This window comes from Sinohyriopsis cumingii, chromosome 3, assembly GCF_028554795.1.
Source record: "Sinohyriopsis cumingii isolate HCF-2022 chromosome 3, ASM2855479v2, whole genome shotgun sequence".
Taxonomy (NCBI): Eukaryota; Metazoa; Mollusca; class Bivalvia; order Unionida; family Unionidae; genus Sinohyriopsis; species Sinohyriopsis cumingii.
In genome coordinates this window covers 111,997,851-112,020,065 of record NC_142963.1, presented here as the reverse complement: position 1 = coordinate 112,020,065, position 22,215 = coordinate 111,997,851, and the positions used below count along the sequence as shown (strand labels likewise).

The window sequence follows — 22,215 nt, the reverse complement described above, 5'->3', positions numbered from 1 at the left end:
ATTGGACAGGAAGGGCACATCCGGTCATATGTATTTCACAGGCTAACGGAGACAGCATACAGTTAGACTCATCTGCCTCCAGCTCGCTGTTCTCCACCAGTTAAACCACGGGCAGTCCTGGCTTCTGCTGCCGACGTGGTTGATACTGCTCCTCATTTACTTTTTTCTTCTTATCTTTGCCGTAGCCTGCGATGCAACGTTATCCAGTTTCGTTTGCGGGGTAGGAATTCTTCCACCTTTCTTCCTACCGTGCCCTCTTATCCACCTCGTATCCCCGTTTGATTTTCTTCACTTTTTCATTCTCTACTTTTATTATCAATTCATTCCCCATCTGCAGGAATTGACCCTCTCTCTATAGGCTTTGCATTGGGTAACGCTCTTTTGATCTGCTCAGGTGTGTTTAAATCATATTTAATAATACAAGGATTTCCAATACCTTCCGTAATTGTACAAGCGGACTCATTTTCTTCTGCGTTGTTTGGTGAAAGACTGATGGCAAGACTGGCAAACGCATCACTTCATCAGCTAGAGACAAGGACACAAAGGACAATGTCCCAATGTGTTGATTTACGCGCGAAAAATATTCAGTGATCAACAGAGAGAGAGAGAGAGAGAGAGAGAGAGAGAGAGAGAGATGGAGAAGAAAAAAGAAAGAAAGAAAGAATGAATGAATGAATGAATGAATCAATGAATAAACGAAAGAATCAGTGAAAGAATGAATGGAAATAGCATGACAAAATTACATTCGATATAAAAACAAAAGAAGCAATAACATTTGTTTTCTTAATAAGTTCCGATAAAACAACAAGGAATAAAATGAAACCTTAGTGCAAGTCCCTTCCTCTTTATCTAAAAAGACAACAAACAAACAAAAATAACAAACACTCATTCAAATGTTAAAATTAACGTGTTTGCCGGATTGCAAAACGTTGAGAAGTAACATAAGACATCCAATGATCTAATATATTTGCATATTACCTTTGTTTTTAACCAGAAGAAAATGATCACTAAATCACATATATAATCTGGCATAACTTCTAGTAAATCACTTCCAAAACAAGTCAGTAAATGTAATCAGATTCTAAGACAGTGTTCACGAAGAAAATACTCACAATAATGTCTTCGCACCATCTAATTCGATTCGTGTAATCTCACAATAATGTCTTCGCATCATATAACTCGATTCGCGTAATCTCTCGTTAATGAATTCATTGAATACATCAATTATCCTCGCAAAGTCTTTCATATAGTCTTCAATAGGGGATAATCCGCATGAATCAAAACATGCCACTCTAGTCGTTTGGAAAGCAAACGGCTAGCCAGTGGGTTCCTGGGTGATAATTATCGTCAGTATTGGTATGATATCGAACTCCTTTAGGCTTTCGATGAGGAAGTTCGTCTTTGGCACACAACACTAAATTCCAAGAAATTGTGACCAACTGTAATTCAGAAGATAATGAGGTTCCGAGACATTAATTATCACAGGCAATGGTAAGTAATGAGTTCACATCTGATTTTAAGAAGAAATGTCAAATAACTGTGAACATTTTTTGGTCTGAATTCACACATTGATTTTATGTTTTTATGAACTCTGATTTAGGACCTTTTTGGATGACAAGGGCTTTTTTTAGAGACTTCTCGGTACTATATTGCATGATAGGTTTGAGAGCATTTGATCTCCAACGATGTCAAGCGAAGAGGTATTAGTTACTTAAGTCTTGATACCACTCTTTCAAGATCTCTTGTTGAATAAGTGTTCGTGATTCTTTCAGATAATCGTCCAAGTTTTCTTCGTGACCCCTCGTGAACTTTGTGTTGTGTTGCACGTGACTAGGACATGATTGATTTAACAACCATGACAATGTTGTCTGATCGCGAATGTGAGTGTCCCAGCCAAGTTTCAAAACAATACACTCAATGGTGCTCTGATCATGGTGACATCATCACTATGATGTCCGTGGCTGCTCTTCCATATGGAAACATCATTCTCTTCGCCTTTCTCATCGGCCTATTATTTTTTCTTTTAATTCTTTTAAGTCTAGGATCAGTTCTCTTAGATTGTTAATTTCTAGAGGATTATAAATAAACTTCTACGTGCTGGATAATTTACACTATGTTCATGGCGACCAGTGTAAACTGATGTTTCACAAGGAGTTGATGTGATATCTTAGGATGAAATATCCCTTGTCTCTGTCTTGGTTTGGATATAAATAAAATCCCCACAAGGGAAAATGACGTGGGTACTGTTGGTTTCTATTTGTTATATCAAGTAAGATTTGAAGTAACTCTTCAGGAAAAGTTAGGTTCAAAAGGCCTGGTAACAAATGTCTGGCCTTCTCGGATGACTTCTACCTGCTTTGCTCTCTTTCGTTTCCTAAAAGCCAGTAGCCTTATACCCAAGTGCACTTGTACTTGTTCAGTGAGAATTTCTAAGACTAAAGTGGTTTGGTCCTCAAAAATATTCCAGACTTGAGTGGTATTAATTATTTATACATAAACCACTTCTGACTGAGCATCATATTCGAATGCATGTACCGATATATTTGTTCTGTTGTTTGTTGTTGGGAAACACATTCATACACCTGTCACTTGTTAATATTAAATAAAAATGGTTATTCATAATTCGAATGTTCCTGAGTTACTTTATGTCAAAGGATATTACTTTTCCAAGCAGTCAAGCAAAAGGTTCCTTGTAACACTTCTCGGTTCATATTTTCCTATTTATCGACAGGTGGGTCACGTCCAAGCATTTGTCCCGTGACACGAAACTATTACGTCCTCCAGTTAGGTAAATAACCTTTGTCCGAAGTGAGTTTTGTTTTATCCAGTGCGAATCCATTCTTCGGTGTTTAAAACTTCTTTCTTTTGTCTAGTCTTCGACTATACAAATAATCGAAATGTTACTTTGTTCTGAGGCTTCATTCGTATGGAATAAATTCAATGGTGATATGTGGTTTTTCCTTGTTGAAATAAAGTTTAAGCAATGCAAATAACACTGGCATAACGATGATAACTTCTTCTTGTAAACCTGCGTTTAATTTCTTCTTTGCCTTCGCCAAACATGCCAATGAAAAGGACAAGATCCTTCAGTTAGAGTCAAACACCATTCCATGAAGTTTAGAATATTCTGAAACAGTCATAAAGAACTCAAAACATTTTATACATATTTATGTTTTCCTGGTACGAAAAGATATTCGCATTTCAAAACAAACTTCGTGTTGTCTGTATTTTGTCAGTCATAAACTACGCATTTCAATACAAACTTCGTGTTGTCTGTATTTTGTCAGTCATAAACTACGCATTTCAAAACAAACTTCGTGTTGTCTGTATTTTGTCAGTCATAAACTACGCATTTCAAAACAAACTTCGTGTTGTCTGTATTTTGTCAGTCATAAACTACGAAGTTAAAGTAGAGAAGGACCCAGTGTGTTTGCAGTCACGTACATCCTTAACTAGTCAGTTACACACGATGACTTTGCAATAATCACAGACGTCTAGCGTCGAATCGAATACGTTTCCAGTTACGTGCATCCCTTCAGTCGTTGATATGTTGTTGTATCCAACTAGCTGCACACAATTATTGGTACTTATCAGGAAATATAGTGCGACAAATATCTTTGTCGCACAAGGTAGAGAGGTCATATTTATCAGTAATGAGCTTTCGTGCACAAATTAAGTTTTAGCTGTATCATCCTTGAATGTACTTGTGATAAATTTGCCGGCAATTGAAATATGGGAAATGTCGTCCCTAACATGCACAGGACAGTTCATCCAAAAGTCAAAGGAATCGTATAGTGTCGTGGAATGGTCTTTGAAGCCTAATTGGCAATCAGCCAAATCTTGAACGGTGAAATTAATTTCATAACACGAAATTTGATGTGACACTGATGACAGAACTCGTGAAATTTGCAAGTCTTACAACATGTTCACCGTGTGTCAATGTCTGAATATCTATATAACAATCAGATACCAGTGTTTGAAATTTATGACATAGAGGATGTAGTGGTTCTCCGCGTTCGACTAGACTCCGTACAAATTCTCTGTAAATACTTTTTTGAAGTTCAGGAGCTTAACTGGGATTCACCACTTCTGAAGTATTCAGTAGAATCATCTTCTGGACCGACGAAGGAAAAATCGTACAGTACCGAAACCATCTGGAATATTTAACGTAAACTGAATCTTTGTATCTTTATTCGGGGAGTTTCACACCAGATAAAACACTCTACGTTATCTCCTTCTCACAGGATGACAAACAATCCGGTTCTCGCTAATATTTGTTAGTGGGTCATTCCAGATATGAAAATATGGAATCCACCGCCAAGATTACGAGAACTCGGCAAAGATATGTGAAACATGTATTCTCCTTTGAATCGAGAATCTCGATGAGCTAGTGGTGTCCAGATTGGTTTATGAGTGCATGGAAGAGTTCCATCGATCGACACACAAACGGCATCCATTCTACGGTAGAGTGGCAAGTTCGCGCTGCATAGCTAATACCACATTTTAGAACAGTCATTAACAGAAGTAATATCTATGTAAAATACAATTCTCTGCTTACCCAGTCTTCTTTGCTACTCGTCTCGCTTTTCTAATATTGGTGTTGTTAATAAATTCATTCTTTCTTTTTCTTAACGTTTTGGTTTTTGTGATGCTGTTTTATTATCAAAAAGTAAACTTTCCTTAAAATTTCATGGTAAAATTAAAGCTAGTAATTGACAATGAGTGACCGCCAGAACGAAGTGGGTCAAGTTCATCTATGCAAACAATTACTGACACGTAGCAGAAGATTGATGGAGGCAATAAAATAGTCGATCACGGAAGTATTTCGGAAAGTTGTCGACTCATCAATATCGTCACCATTTAATATAATAAAGATAATTATTTTACATATGTATATCAGTATTTTACAAATAATTTTAATTTCATTGTCAAGTGTTATCTGTTTATTAGGCAATTTATATACATCGAGAAATTTCGTGTTCTCATTTAAAAACAAGATCAAAGTGTTTGAGAATGGTAGACAAATTAGACAGATATTTAATGATGTCAACGAACCATAATAAACAAGTAAGACACGCACTGGGAGCAAATGTGGCATATTTAACGGTCCAGTAGACTTAGTCGAATGATAACTGGATCACGTGATATCGTGCTACTAAATAACCGAAATCTTCCAAACAGATAAATGCTAATATTTTGGATTTGCGAACTTGCAAGGTCAGGCAAGCTAGATCTTATTAAATAGGTTATGGTTGCATGAGTTTTCCCCATTGTTATTTGTATTATGACCACAGATTTTGCTTTATTGATATGGTTTCACAAAAATATAAGAAACCAAAGAGAATATTTTAGAAATACTTCGATTATTTCATCCACCTTATTTGCAAAATTTCATAAATATCACCGTTAAAGTATTGGTATAAAAATATCTTATGTCACGTGTTTAGGCTCGAACAAACAGCAACACAAGAAAGAGTGAAAACAAAAAGCTTTGAAAAGTATAACAAATAATTTATTTCCCAGGAAAAATTCTGTAAAAATGAAAATATATGAACTTACGGTTTCCAGAATCAAATAAAAAAATCCAAGAATAATCCACGAATAAAATGTTTGAGGTCCTAATATTGAAATGTTCCAATGATTCGAAGTTCGATTCCGACGAAGAATCCAAGATGGAAAGCGATGACGTATGCTGTAACCTGTACTGTGCTGAAGTCTACAGTTCCTTGAAGAAATACAATAATTAATCCTCCGGCTTTGTTAATCAAAATAAAAATTTTAAGAAAGTCTTTGTGCAAGAATTCTGTATGAGCACAAAATATTTCCAGAGAAACGATTTAAGCTTTTAGAATCCGAAAAATTAAGATAAAACTCAAATACTCAATACTAGTCACAACAGAAGAAAACACATTGACATCAAGTGTTTAAAAGCCCCAAAACTCTCTGAAATCTCTCTCTCTCTCTAAACATCACTGTTAATACTAAGTATTTCGCAATTTTGGAAATGTCTAAGTGCGAAATAGAGGATCTCGTGATCATGTTTACATATAAAAATCACATAGCTCCTGTATTTCTTTGTTTACTTGACCCTCAGTCAAGGCCAGGAACTAAGTCAAAAATAGAAACAAGTGTTTCTATTATTAGGTATTTATGGAAAGATTCTGGTCAAACTAAATTCTCCGGAAAATATTAAATTCCTAGTAAACAAAATTACATTACATTGACATGTAAAGAAAATAAAAAGATTCCAAAACCCACAAACAATCAAATCAAATCAAACACAAATTAAATCAAATATAAATTAAATCAAATATGCGTAACAAATAACACGCCATTTTAGTAAATAACGATGACGAGAACAGTGTATAAGGAAATTTGAATCCTTAAAGGCTTCGATTTCACCTCAGTACATAAAGCATAGCAAAGATAAAAGCACAACGCCATAGGTCTAACTTTGAGACAAAAATAAAAAAACACACGCCATGAAGCAATGACTTAGAAATTTCTACCTGGTGACCATGACATTTGCATCGTCTCCTTTGACATATACATTTATATTAATGCAATCGGGTGTAGAACATACATACATACATACATACACAATTGCATACATACATGCATATAAATACATACATACATACAAGTCAGTGTCTCGTGGGTCGGTGGTTCTTCCTTGGGTTTTCCAGGATTCTTCTTCCACCAGTTATACTGGCCGCCATGTATAGCCTATCTTGTGCTGAAAAATGGCGTTAAACCCTAGACAACGACAACAAGTCAGTGAATTCATTCAATCTAAATATTTACACTTACAAATACGATGAAACTGCAAGTCCAGCTGCACATATCCAAGAATGCGCCTTGAAATAGAAACTCTAGAAGAGAATTTAGTAAAATATTAAAGTGCTATTGTTATAGTTGCTGCGACAATGTGTACAAGTGAAGCACATACATATAATTCGGTGACTTAATTCGATAATTTCAAAGTAATTCATTTTCATTACCTTGCAAAGAAATATTTGATTAATTTTCCATGTAAAGAAGAAAACATTTAGGGAAATTTTTTTGAAAAATGGCAGAACCCAACAGTGTCTGATAAGATTTCGAGGAACAACTTTCTTTGAAAAAGTACTACTTATACTAAAATTGCTATAACTTTGTGAAAATTCAAGCATTTTAGCATGATCTATAGGTAACGTACACATACCTACCTACCTACCTACATACATACATGCATACATACATAAATACATACATACATACATACATACATACATACATACACACATACACACACATATACACATACATACATACATACATACATACATACATACATACATACATACATACATACATACATGCATACATACATACATACAACAAACATACATACAAGTCAGTGAATTTATTCAATTTAAATATTTACTCTTACCAATGTAATAATCCCGAAACTGCAAGTCCAGTGCAACGTATTCAAGATTGCTCCGTGAATTAGAAAAAACTGGAAGACAAATACAGAATTTGGTAAAATATTAAATTTCAGCTTTATATGGCACGGTGTTATAGTTGCGAAAATGTGTACAAGTCAGCACATACATACAAATCAGTGTCTTAATTAAGTAATATCAAAGTACGTAATTTTCATTAGCGTGCAATGAAATAACTATTACTTTCCAAGCGTATAAAGAAAGCATTTTTTGGTACAACAGGCGTATCCCACATAACAGATATTTTGTGCTACGTTACAGTACCATGTCCTAAATGCGGGCTGTTTTGTGTTCCTAGTTTACTGTGGCTATTTTTTAAGTCATTCATGGACCAGCACGTTTCTTCCGCCTTTCTTGTTTACCTATGCTACTTCATTCGTATGCCTGGTGCCTCATTAGCTATGGTGTCAGGAGGTTCCCATTGCTGGTGTTTTGAACAAAACCAGCTCCTTCATGACACACTGCTATTTATTTTTGAAATGATCAAAAAAGCTTAAAATAAATAGAGGATCGCCATCATATTCATTCTTCTCTACATATTTGTTACTACTTTATCTTCATGTTTGTACAATTGATACTTATCGGAATACAAATTTTGTGTATTTGTCTACATCAAATATGTAATTAAATCAATGGTCATATGTACAGTTTTTATCATCTTGATATACGGGTCAATGCTGCTTAAGTCTGTGTTTACATCGCGGATTGCTACTCGTAAATCAGTATATTTCCTGAAGATTCCAATATACCCTAGAGGATTTTCAAATAGTCAAATAAGCATTTCTATTCTCTTCGATGTTCGTTTGTATCACAATCAACTTTGACCACACTTTAATCCCATCTAAACTTGTAATCAAGTACACATTTTCTCCTGAAAACAGTTTCCTTGATCACAACGTATCCCCCCTTCATCATTTATGTTGATCGAAAATGAATTTCGTGTTGCTTTGTATTGCAATTATTAAGAAACAAAATTGTATCATTTTTCCATCAAGGTTGATCCCAGTAGTATGATTTCAGTAGCATGATGTGGTTTAATATCAAGCAACGTGTTTCATTTGAAACTCGAGAAACATGTTGTTTTTTTTAATGCAGTACTTGATAGTAATATTTTATAAGTAAGGTTTCAGTTGGTCAGTCAGTGTTTCACATTTCTTTTGTTTTCTTGTTTGGTTTTCTCGGTGGTGGGGGTTATGAAGGAATAATGCAGAAGTTTTTAATGTGATTTTATGCGGATGGTTCATTTTTAAACTCGTTTGGCATTTCTGAGCTGAAAGAGCACAGAATCTGAAGGTAACAATTTGGGCTTAATTAATGACTATCACATGACCTTGAATGTAGATTTTAGAACTTGTCGGTATTGCATATAAAATACATGCATTACATATAGTTAAGTAAGGCTGACGCAGGGTAAGTTGGCATTGATGTTTATGACATATATCGTAGATTCAACTCAATCTTTAGTCCAACATGGGCAACTGTAATAGAGGCAACATAACTGTTCCCTGAGGAGACAGTTTCCACACTAAACTTACAATGGCTCATTATCAGAGCGACGTTGGCAGAATACATTTAAAAATCAAAATATATTGTCAACTGATGGGAGAAGATATAAAGAGAAAGATGCACGAATTATAATACCTCACATCAGATTAATGGTACGGTCTTAAAGTAACGGAAAAGAGCCAAATCCAACAGGTTTTTCAAAATTCTACAAAGAATTTTTTCCCTATAATACAAAGCGAAGATTTGAAAAGAACTTACAGTATTCTGAACTATATTTCAAATAGTCCTAAAAGTTCTATCTATCAGAAATCCAAATGTATGAATTTCCAAAACGAATTCCACTTTTATTCCAATTAAATTCCAATATTGTATGTGTGGATCTGCCTGTAGTCTCGAATGTGCTACTGTGCTAACGGCATGGATCATGATGATATGTTAACAGTCTTATGAAATATTACAATATAATAATATAAAATGGACTTGTCTGAATTCACTCTAATTTTCCAAATTAATGTTTCTGTCCAGGAATAATATAGAGCACTTTGTAATTCAAGTGAATAACAATTTGTATAAATAAATCCACCCAAGCCAATAAGCAATAAGACTGAATCTGCTTCATATCTTAGGGTAATAATGAATAAATTTTTAGATAAGCATGAATGTATATCCTTGTACTTGACCTAAGTCACAACAATCATTTACTGGAAATACTAATTTCCATTCTCAAGATTCTAAGGTCAGAACCAAGACTAGACACATGTTTACTATCAATAATGATCTGAATATGTAATCCACAATGTACTATATATATATATATATATATATATATATATATATATATATATATATATATATATATATATATATATATATATATATATATATATCAGTGATATACCATGAGATGTATACATTTGTCATTAGAAGGAAACAAAGCTTGCCGAGTTTCATTGTAATGACAAATTTATACAACGACCTGTATATCACTGATATAGCGTACATCCTATACGTATATTTTATTTATATCACATACAAATACACATATTTGCCCTTTAAGCGGAGATAAAATATGTTTCTGGCAATTGTGCATTCACCGAGTGAATGAACTCCTCACATTCCCGCTCAGTGTGTCTGCTACAAAATGAAGTTCTTTGCCTTTTCTAGTTGTTCACAATCACATTTGCAAATTGATAAGTTGATTGTTTTCTTTTTGGTTTTCTATTTTTAATCACATTGATTAAATCACTATAAAACACACTTATGATTTAAACAGGAAATATTGTTTTTATGAAGAAAATAGAGCACTACCAACACGTAAGCGTCTTATATACACTGAACGCTCAGTCATTCACGTACTGGCGTATTGAAATAAGCGTGGAATAGAAACTAAGCGAAATGGCGAACCAACAAGAGAAAATTAAGATATTTTAATATATGTACAGTTGATCTAAGTCATTATTCTGGTTTAATTAACATTGCTACCGACCATAAATCTCTCTCTCTCTCTCTCTCTCTCTCTCTCTCTCTCTCTCTCTCTCTCTCTCTCTCTCTCGCTCGCTCCGGTGGCCTATTGGTTAGAGCTTCCGCCCCGGATGCGGGAGATTGAGAGTTCGAAACCCGACCAAGTCATACCAAAGACTTATAAAAATGGTACTAACAGCTCTCTCTCTCTCTCTCTCTCTCTCTCTCTCCTGGCGCTTGTCATTAAGAGGTTAGTGTTAGGACTGGTCGGCTTGGTATCAAGATAATGGGACTGGGTGGGACATCATGCTATATGTCTGCAGCATGATGTTCCAGTGCTAGACAGCACTATAAACTGCCACACTGTAGACATTGTAGCAAATATGACTGAAACATTGTTAAAGCTACGTTAAAAATCCAAATCACGCACAAACATTCTCTCTCCTTTTCCTTTGGACGGGTTGACTTTACCATTAAGCGTAGGTCCAGTGACATCGTCGTATGACACAAGCGAAAATCCCCAACGCTTGTATTTTCATGGACTTTTGCCCGTATCGTGCTGCGATAGTCCAGAGAGAGAGAGAGAGAGAGAGAGAGAGAGAGAGAGAGGTGGGTGGGTGGGTCCGTTTAGACATTTTCATATTTAATTAATAAAAATCGATAGAATATTATAATAGGTTTAAGAAAGAAGAAGAAGAACAACAACAAAACATTAAATACGTTACATTATGTGTGCCTCGTAACCGACAAATTTAACTTATAGTGCCGACAAGCTATTGCAACTATGTGTCATTGATATTATGAACACTGTAGATAGATCCCAAGGAAAGTGTGAACATGCCGTTACGACAAAACCATATTCTTGTAGATTACTTAATTCAAGTTCAGTTTTAAGGTTTTCATCCAGCCCAAATTGTTTTTCTCTCTCACTCCATATTTCTGCGTATGTTGCCACTTACACATGAAAGGGAAGAGGGGAACGGAAAAAGAAAGGATTGCAATGAAATTGTGTACCATGTTAAATTCATTTAGAAAACGGGGACTATTAATACTTTTTATCGTTATTTTCATACGTCATTAATGATTAATGAGTGGAAACTCATCATTGATCGAAAGGCCTGCAGTTGAAAGAATATTTATATATTCGTATTATTGCGCCATCGGCGAATCACAATTTGATATACCAGTATGCCAACAGTTTAAAAGCCATGTTATTTATAATGTTTGTGGCATACATGCATACACACACACACACACACACACACATATATATATATATATATATATATATATATATATATATATATATATATATATATATATATATATATATATATATATATATATATATATATATATATATATATATATATATCATCATTAAGAAAAGCTAACAAATAATACAAATTAAATATACCTAACATTGACATTATTCAAAACACAATGTAGCACAACAGCGACAACAAACAACAAAATTAAGCAACTACGTACTAAGAAATAGTTGTTAAAATGTTAATAAATGGTAAAACCAAGCACTCAAAAGGAAAAAAACTGTTCCACAGATGACACCGGTGACAACTGCACTGTCTGCACAGATCCGTCGACCCTTTGAACAGGATCTTTTTTAGTTATCACTGAAGTATTTTTTTTTATTATTGAAATTTGACTCTAAAATGCGTAGGTAAATTATAAATTCCAGTCCAAGGTTCAAACCTTTGAAATATTTCTAGTTGTAACCTATTTCCGCAAAGACTTCTTTTACATTCATTAACAAAGGGGCTAATATAACTTTGCATCGCTTGCAAAAGAGCTCTTTAAAGTCTCACATGTGGATTGGATAAAATCACACTTTCTCTGTTAGTGTAAGCACGAACTGTTTTGTTTGGTACGTAACATGCCCACTGGTCAATAATTTTCACGACAATGGTCACTGCAAACTTGTCTGTTTTGTCGGAGTTTCCCCGGAGACATCGGCAGAGCGTCTCCCATTGCGAAGCTTACGGTGTCAATGCTGGAGTGGAAGTCTTGATCAAAACCTTGACATGATCAACAAATAATGCCCTAGGCAGAAGAAAATTACCGCCACGCAGCTTAACCAGCTGAATACTAACGTATATCCACTAATTCATGTAATTTCTTGTTATTGAATTTCCCCTGTTCGGTAGGGCACGTGTTGGAAAAATAATAGCACTTCCAAATTTCTAGTGAACAAAATCTTCTTGATATTTTATGTGTTCTCAATTATCTTCGAGATGCGCTGCAGGTACCAATTAGCCCTCACATCGTTTTTACTTTGCACTGAATAGTTTTTACCTTATTTTAAATGTTCTTAATGTCATTCTGACATCCGAAAATGCGTGTTTCGAATGATTTGCGCTGCAGTTTGAGCCAGACACATCAACGCTATTATTGTGACGTCATATCTTTAGTGGTGCTCCAAAAATGAGATTTTAAGCTCTTTTTCGAAGAAATATTCCTAAATGTGAAAATCATTATAGTGACAACAGTACCATATTTCAGATATGATAAAATATAATAGTCGTTATGCAATCGCAAATTTTACATTTCATTGTTTTTTAAAATTAGTAAATATTATGTTAGATACGTGACATACAAATTACAATTTGAAATGAAAACGATTTAAATAGATGTGTTTGCATAAATACTGGTTGGATGGTTACATTATAAAATAAATTAATAACAGTTTATTACGAAGCTGTATCTTTTAATACAGTGGGGAAAAAACAAGGTAAAATGCAAGTAAATACAAGTAAACAAATTTGCCACAGCCTGCTCAATGTGTACGAAGGATCTAAGAAAAGAACGCCATTATTTCAGATGTAAATAAAATCCGTGAACCACATTCAAATGAATTATGTTATATCTGCCTCGAACCATTATTGACACTTTACTTCCGTCTTTACAGTTGCCGTTGTAACTAGGCTTGTTGTCTGATTCTTGCCAAGAGACTATCAACTTATATATTACAAGTACTACTGATTCTCTCTCTCTCTCTCTCTCTCTCTCTCTCTCCACACACACACACACACACACACACACACACACACACAAAGAGCAAGTAAGTACTAAACATGCAAGAAGTCAAGCTATAACTGTTGTATTTATACTATTTTGCATGATTGTTGAGTCTCATCTTCATGAGTGCTTGATAATTTACTCGATAAGAGAAAATTGATAATTCATCTTCAACTGGTCTCACATCTTTCATTACCAGTTGTAATAAATTTAGAGTATGCGCATTTGGTTATAGCGCCCCGTTTTAAGGAATTCTTAGATTTGTGTGATTATTGGAATTAGGCGCAATGGAAATATCCCTAGCCCGAAATAATTAGCCAATTACTAGGAGCGAACGTCACGGAGTGAAGTGTTAGTGAGTTTCCATGATACCATGGTTCACTAGTAGTGAATTCAGGCCAAAACCGAATGGAGTAAGATAGTCCATATTAAAATCTAGTGGTGTACGTTGGTGGCGTGACTGCAGTGGCAATATTTACGGTAGGAAACCAGTAAATTACACAAAGGAATAAATAAGAAGGGACTATGCAGATCCCGTTTACGTCGCCATGGGGGAAAATATGGGGCTAAATGTGCCTGGAAATCATGCATTGACTAACCTAAGGTGGCGGAGTTAAAATAGTTCCTACTGTTAGGGGATACTCGTATATTTTCTAAGGCGTGAACGGCTGGCGGTACGGAAACCTGATGAAGATAAACCACGCAGATGTGCGGTTGATATATATTTGGCAGGTTGTTTTGTCTGTGGTCTTGCATTAATCAGAACAAAATTTAATTACAGAATGGATACGCGGGGCTTTCTAATTTACAACTGAAGTTGTATGGAAGTCTTTGCAAAGTTGGGATAAACTTATGACTTCTAGCGAGAATCGCGCCAGGGTTTGACAACCGCTCGGTCAAGTAAGGACCCTTGGCTTGTAACTCTATTATGAAAAACTTGCTTCCGAACACTTTGTGTGTAATCACATGTGTTGAGAAGAAATTAATAAAATGTAGTAAAGTTGAAAATGGCGAATATGCTAAATATAATGCACACTTCATGAGCTCATTAGAAATGGCATATTTTGACGTTTTTAATTTGTTAATACATTTCTTCTTTAAATATTATTGAGATTGAATTTTCATCTCAGAAAATTATGAATATCTGGAAATAAATATTTGTATATAAAAATAATTTTTTTTTTAAAATCCAGTGAAAAGTAACTTTGTCATTTTCTTTTCTAGTGCTGTATAGTTTCGGATTGATTTTAAGACTGAAATATCCTTGTATAATTTCGAAGAGCAGAACTATATCAATGTTGTGCCATTATTTGCACCTAATTTAGGATGTTGAAGCTAACTTTGTCGAAAATAATTCATGACATTTTTTCTTCAGAGAAATAACATGCGTCGTTTTCGAAAGAAAAGCGTTAAATTACCCATTACTCATCACTCGATTCTATAAATCCATTGAGGAATCTGGATCTTTAATGTCTGTAACGAACAGAAACTTTCCGTTTACACTAAATCTCAACTAGATAACGTAGATTATCAAGTTTTATGATAATGCCCAATGACGTAGGAGAAACTTGATCAATGGTGGACGAAACGTCAAACATACATACATAGAATCGGACACATGGCCAGATGTTCTCAAGATACCAAAACTTAGCAAGATCTACGTTCTGGGCCACTTATTTTACTGTAGCAGGTTCTATCCATTTAAACTCTTTTCAAAACAAAATCAAGAAAGACACATATAGCACTGTATGACCATCCACACAATTTTTGTTTGTGAAAAAAGTCACAGGCTTAAAGCACTCCCATGTTAGAGATCATTAAAAATCCAGACCAATAAGCTATAATTTTATTACAAATCTTAAGCACTTCTAACCGGCTTTGTCAACTCCAAATTGTATGAATATCTGAGGGACTCAACCCAAGCAAATGTTAGTAATGACCCTAGTCACACAGTCATTAGAATTTTATTAAAAACCTAAGCCATTGGGCATAAAAAAGTTTAAGTAACATCTAAGGCTTCTCGTCATCAAACATCAGAGATTAAGACAACCTTACCCCAGTATTCATTACCGTCAAGGATGATGATAAACAACCATATGTTTTACCTTTTATGACTTAGATTTTCAAATTTTAGCAATACATTTAGGGAAAAAACCGCTAAGTTATATATTTAGCTGGGAGAGCTGATTTTTCAAATTATTAAAACTAAAACCCTAGGATAAATTCCAGCACGGTGTGGATGTTCTTCAAGAAAGATCAATAATTTTCGTGAAATCATGCGAAATTGGGGTCAAAATCACAGGAACATGTTTGATTCAGCAATAATAGTGCTAGTCAACCTTGAAACCCAAGAACTTACGTACTTGATATATGTCTCATCTTGAAAATTCAAACTCGATCATTGAATATTAGTATTAAAATGTCATTAACTAAATGACCCTTAGGAAACTATTATTAAATTAATATTAAACACAATACAGACATACCTAACAGTCTCCACTTATTGTACAAACATTGAACAATCTTAATTAGACTGCACTGGTTAACTCAGTAAACTAAACTGTTTGGACAAATCCAATAAACTTTGCAACATGCATATTATTGCGTCTGCTTTTTTAAGGGGATGCCACAGTTTGTAACTACAGAAGCCTCAAGACCACTAGAAGGCGTCGATGGCGAAGAAGCGGATGCACCTTTAGAGATGAGTTTCCATTTTTTCATCAGATGAGACATTTTTTCTCCCTTTAATCAGGATTAGTTGGCACCATTAATAACGGAGTGTAAAGTCATTGCCATCTTTTTTCTTTCTGTCCGTATTTTGATTTAGAATTTTCTTTATTCGCTATTGATATTAGGATCCCATCATTTAATAGATCAAAGAATGACAGTTTCTATTTATATACTCCGACATAGTTTCAAGATAATTTGTTAATTAATTGGATTCTGGTTGTGTCAAAGTAACTTTTTATTTTTTTAAACTCCACCGTGTTTGATGAAGAATGTGGGTATTCCTTGTAATAACTGACGTACTGTCAGGGTAAACCATTTTACCAAATCTTTAAGACTGGCGTGAAACAAATGTGGACACTCATATGCATGTTTTGCGACTGATGGAGTACGGCGCACGTAGATAGGATAATATGAACGGGAAGTTAAAATGAATACTCTCACAATGGAAAGAATCATTTGTTACATGTTTAGGTTCTCATAAACAGTAAAAAAAAAAGAGTGAAGACAGCAAAGCTTTGTAAAATTTAACAAATAATTTATTTCCCTAGAAAAACAAGGTAAAAATTAAGAAGAAAAAACTTACGGTTTTAAGAATCAAATCCCAAAATATTCCACGAATAATCAAAGAATTAAAACTTAGAAGTTTTAGTAATAAAATGTTCTAATGAATCTGAGTTCGAGTCCCGTCGAAAATTCCAAAATTGAAGGCGATGAGGTACGCTATTGCCAGTGATTGAATTCAGAATAAAATTTCAATAAATGTCTTTGTCCAAGAATTTTGTATGAGCACTTCAATATTTTTGAGGGAAAATAATTAATCTCTTAACATCCAAATAATTTGAAGAAAAATTAAAATGTAACTCCAACTGGTCACAACAACAACAACTAACACACCACCTTAACGTCGATGTATATAAAAGCCCAACTCAGATTAGCTAATGTGCAAAACAGATTCCAGGATGAGGGTCAACTTACCAGTAAAACCAGACTTTTGAGAATATCGTAGAAGCTATTTACGTCTAAAGTCAAGTAGTCCCAGTCAGCCTCTTATCATCACACATAAGACTGAATAATAAAAAAAAGTTTGTTTACTTAATTTTCAATCAAGGTCAGGAACTAGGTCAGCTTTAAGATACAAAGTTCTATTAGTAGGTGTTTACGAAAAATAAAACCAGATCAAACTAATTTCTGGAAAATGTCAAATTCCAGCAAACAAAATTACATTACTATAACAGGTAATAAAACATAATTGTAAAACTAACAAACAAACAATTAAATTAAATCAAATATAAATTAAGTCAAATATACATCACACATCCCCCAAAACGAAAAATAAAAATTTATATGATAAAGCTTTCTTTTTACCATAGATTAATTTTACATGAAGTTAACTTTTATGAATCACACAAAGGGTACATTATATAATACATTTCTTTACGGGGGAAAGTGCATCTGCTATTTAATTATCTTTTCCTTTGATGTGCCTGATGTCAATATCATATTTCTGTAACAACAAAATCTACCTTAGTAGTGTTTGACATTTCTTTTTCATCTTGCCGATGAAAGTAAGAGGGTTGTGGTCACTAAACACAATACTCGAAGAAGGAGCTGAACTAATCTAAACTTCAAAATGTTCTAATGCCAATATCAAAGCCAAAACATTCCTTCTCGATTGTTGAATAATTTCTTTGGTGTATTTAATTTCGTAGAACAATAGCACACTGGATGATCAACACCATTTTTGTCTTCTTGAATCAAGTAATGCAAGTTGTTTGAGACTTTCATAATCTTTATCAACCTTTCTAGAAGTGTACCACTTATCAAATTATCGTGCTTTTTCCCATGCAAAGGCGCTATAGGTCTAGTCAGCTTTTTTCTACTTCATAACTCTTTAAGAGGCATTCTTTAACCGCATCATAGTCATCACTTTGGTGAACTGACTGTGAATGGTAAATATCACTAGGTTTACCAATAAGTGCACAAGGTAATAATTGAGTCGAATGCTCCCTTGACCATTTAAAATTTTCAGCAACTTTTCAAAACGAGTAAAATATATGTCTACTTCTCTCCGAAAGAGAACACTAACCTAATATTCTTTGCAACATCTATTTGTATTTGAAGCGAGAATGTGGTTTTCACTTGCGAGCTCCATTTTTTTTTATTCTACATTGATATTCTCTCTCTTCGTTCTCACTTGCATCCGCATTTTTCTCGCTCTCCTTTTTCTACGATTGTACATGCATTTGCTCTTTCGGTAACTGTATTTTTCTTTTTTGTATTTGCATTTGTCTTTCTTTCTCTCTTTCTTCCGATTGTAAGTGGATTTGCTCTTTCTCTTTTTCCAATTTAATTTGTTCTTTCTCTTTCTGCAATTGCAACTGCATTTGTTTTTCTTCTTCGTCTTTCTGAAATATTTTTTTTTATTTCTTGCTTCATTAAGGAAGCTTTTGCCTGAGAAAGATTATATTTTCTGACACGTTGAATTAATTCATTTTTTTTCAAAGGTCAAATTGTTGCTGGGTAGGACGTGAAATAAAGATTTCCACTTTTGGTGACATCGTAAAAAAATTGTAAATTAATACTTGGGATTTAAAAAAATAAAAATACTAGGAGAATTCAAATTTAAGAAAAAAACGTTTTCTGAAATATTTCTAGTCCTAGTCAGCCTCGATTTCACTCTTATCAATCATACATTAAGAATGAATAAAAAAAGTTGTTTACTTGATTCTCAGTCAGGGTCAGGAACGAGGTCAGCTTTTAGATACAAAGTTCTATTATTAGGTGTTTACGGAAGAGAAAAAAAAAAACAGTCAGGTCAAACTAATTTCTGGAAAATGTCAAATTCCAGTAAACAAAATTACATTACTATAACATGTAATGAAACCATTTTTAAGACTAACAAACAAACAATTAATTTATACCAAATATTCATTAAATCGAATATAGATGACGCTTTGATGATCTTACAATTTTTTTAAGAAAGACGAAAGGGGGAAAATAACATGTAAATGACCGGACCGCCATCTTCACATCGTGATAAAACAGATCCTTACGAAATGAAAAATTATCTGCAGTGATGGATTTGGAGAATCAGATCCTTGCGAAATCCAAAATGGTCGGCAGTTGTAGTTTTCAACTTCATCACTAAATAGTCTTGTGGCAATTGAGCTGCATAATCCATGCAGGGTGTTCCTAACTTGAAATTGATCTCTTGAACATTTAAACAACACCACACATTGAGCATGAAGTCCGATGGTGCGATGCGCTTTACTTTGTTGAAATAAATTTTAAGTAATGTAACTAATATTGCCATCGAGATAATATCTTGTTCATGTAAACCAATGTTTCATTTCCTTTTCATCTTCGCCTTACATATCATTGAGTCAGATACTATCCCGTCGTTTCCGTGATGAATTCCTTCTGGAAATGATATGGATTATCCTTAACTTTATATGAGTAATGTGTAGAGTATATTGTCACTTTTTGTAACACCACATTATAATTTGTGGCGGACATTCAAGCAAAAGTGATTTGCGGTAAACGATATATTTGATCGATTCTGCAGTACTAACATACACTGAACTTGCTCCAGTAATTAACATTTTAAAGGAATGGCGATGTCAAGATGCCTCGGCAACTTTGTGCGATTTGGATTTGTAACGTAGCTTTAACAGTTTGTCAGTCATATCGCTACGATGCCTGCAGCGTGGCATTTTATAGTGATGCCCTGCACTGGGGCATCATGCCGTAGACATGTAGCATGATGCCCCACCCAGTCACATAATCCTGACAACAGACCGACCAATCCTAACACTAACCTCTTAGTGCTGAGCGCCAAGCGAGGCAGCTGTTAGTACCATTTTTTAAAGTCTTTGGCATGACTCGGCAGGGGATCGAACCCACGACCTCCCGCATCCGAGGGGGACGCTCTAACCACTAGACCACCGGAGCGGTATCTCGCAACTTTGTCGATCTGACCTTTCGTCAATCATTTTCATAATGAAGGCTGTATACATAGCCCTCGAGTAGTTTGGAAAATTTGGAAACAATCACAAGGAACACGAAATATTGTATACATGTATAAATTTTCGTAGTACTATTCAAAATATCAAAATATTTGCATTTCAAAACAAACTTACTGTTTTCTTTAATTCTTCAGTCACGATTTTGCAATAATCTTTCTCCACGCGTCGATTCTGCTACGTTTCCAGACACGTACATTATTCCAGTTGTTGGTACGTTGATGCATCCAACCAGCTATACACAATAATTGGTGCGTAAGAAGAGATATAGCGCGATAAATGTCTTAGTCAGACGAGATAGAGACGTCATATTTATCACTTAAACACAACAAGTTTTTCGTGCATAAACTAACCTATTGCTGGTTTATCTTGGAAATGTACTTGTGATAAATTTGCCTGTAAACAATATCCAGGAACTGTAAGTACTAACATAAACACGACTAGTGACCCAAAAGACAAAGGAATCTTAGTGCTTTGTTGAATGACTTCTTTTAAACATAATTGTATATCTACTAAGTCTTAAACGGTGTCATTGACGTCATACCACGAGATTAGGTATGAAATTGATAAGAGATGTTGAGGCATGTCAGGTTTTTCAATGTCTGCTCATTCTGACACAAGTGATTCAATGGCTATATCGTAGATAATACAACTGTTCTTCGCGTTTTACTTGCGTCTATACTTTATCTCCTTATCTCCGGCTCTGGCTAATATTTGTGAGCGGTCTGTTCCAGATTTTCAAGTAATTTTTTAATAAAAGTCTGGAATCGACTGCCAAAATAACTAGGCAAAGCCACGTGAAACGTGTATTCTTTTTCTATTTGAGATTCTCAATGAGCTAGTGGTGTCCAGATTGGTTTTGTGAGTGCACAGAGGGACACAAACGGCATCGAAAGTAGAGAGGCAAGGTCGTATTGCATAGCTAATAACGCAGGGTAAAATAGTCGAAAAAATAATTATCTACGTGTAATACTATTTCGTGCTTTCCGAGTCTTCTTTAATACCTTTTCAAGTTTACTGGTGTCAGTGTTTCTTATTTATCAAAGTGTTGGGTTATCGAGGATGTTTTTGAATCATCAAGCAAATTGGTTTCGAGGTTAAAGTAAAAATTAACAATTGACGAAAATTGGCCGTCAATATAACGAGGATAACGTTCATATATGTAGAAATCATTAACATATATTAGAACATTGATAGAGACACTAGAATAATCAATAATAGAAGTATTTCGGAAAGTTGTCGAATCAACAATATAGTCACCACAGCTTCCATTTAACATAAGCTAGTTATTTCCACGTATATCTATCACTAATTACAAATAATTTTAATTTCCCCTGTATGGTGTTATTTGTTTCTTAGGCAATTTAAATTCATGGAGAAATTTCGTGGTAACATTTAAAACCTGACCCCAATCGACACAAAAGTGTCTGAGAAGCGAATCATCTGTTTTCCAAATAATAATTTATTTTATGATATCTAACATTCAAACCTCCCATTAAAACACATTTGTTCGAAGCGCACCAGTTAGTAATTTTGGATACGAACATGTCTGTTTGATCTAAAACCTTGAATCTGATGGAGGAACATAAGCAACCACAGAATAAATGTCATCGTGAGATTGAAAACCATTTTTTCCCGACTTTATACCAAAGTATGTAAGATTGAATGATAATAAAACAGAAATGCAACCATTAAACGTAAACAGCAACCAATCGCTCTTGTTCTTGATATTTAGACCAATGACTACATTCACGTAATTGTATCGAAATTGTCTAGCTTTGTTTCACACACAAAAAAACAAAACAAACAAATAAAACTAAAACTAACTGACGAAATAGTTCAACTGTCATAACTGTCTTCAGCCTTATACAAGAGAGGAAAACGTTACTGAAACATTTACTAAACTTATTTGTAGAAACATAATATAAATACTGTACATGACTAGACCTTATCTCTGGAACACATTCCCCATA

The 22,215-nt window shown here is 34.4% G+C and overlaps 1 long non-coding RNA gene across 2 annotated transcripts; it reads right to left on the bottom strand.

Moving 5' to 3' along the window:
- Positions 1-5,490: 5,490 nt before the first annotated feature.
- LOC149803589 (uncharacterized) lies at positions 5,491-20,687 on the bottom strand. Of its 2 annotated transcripts, XR_016419965.1 has the most exons (5): positions 20,360-20,687; positions 17,196-17,285; positions 7,433-7,501; positions 6,811-6,872; positions 5,491-5,725 (listed from the first exon to the last, which is right to left on the bottom strand). It is a non-coding gene; the product is annotated as an uncharacterized LOC149803589 (long non-coding RNA). The 2 variants fall into 2 exon arrangements; XR_016419964.1 differs by having other exon boundaries at positions 5,491-6,872.
- Positions 20,688-22,215: the final 1,528 nt, after the last annotated feature.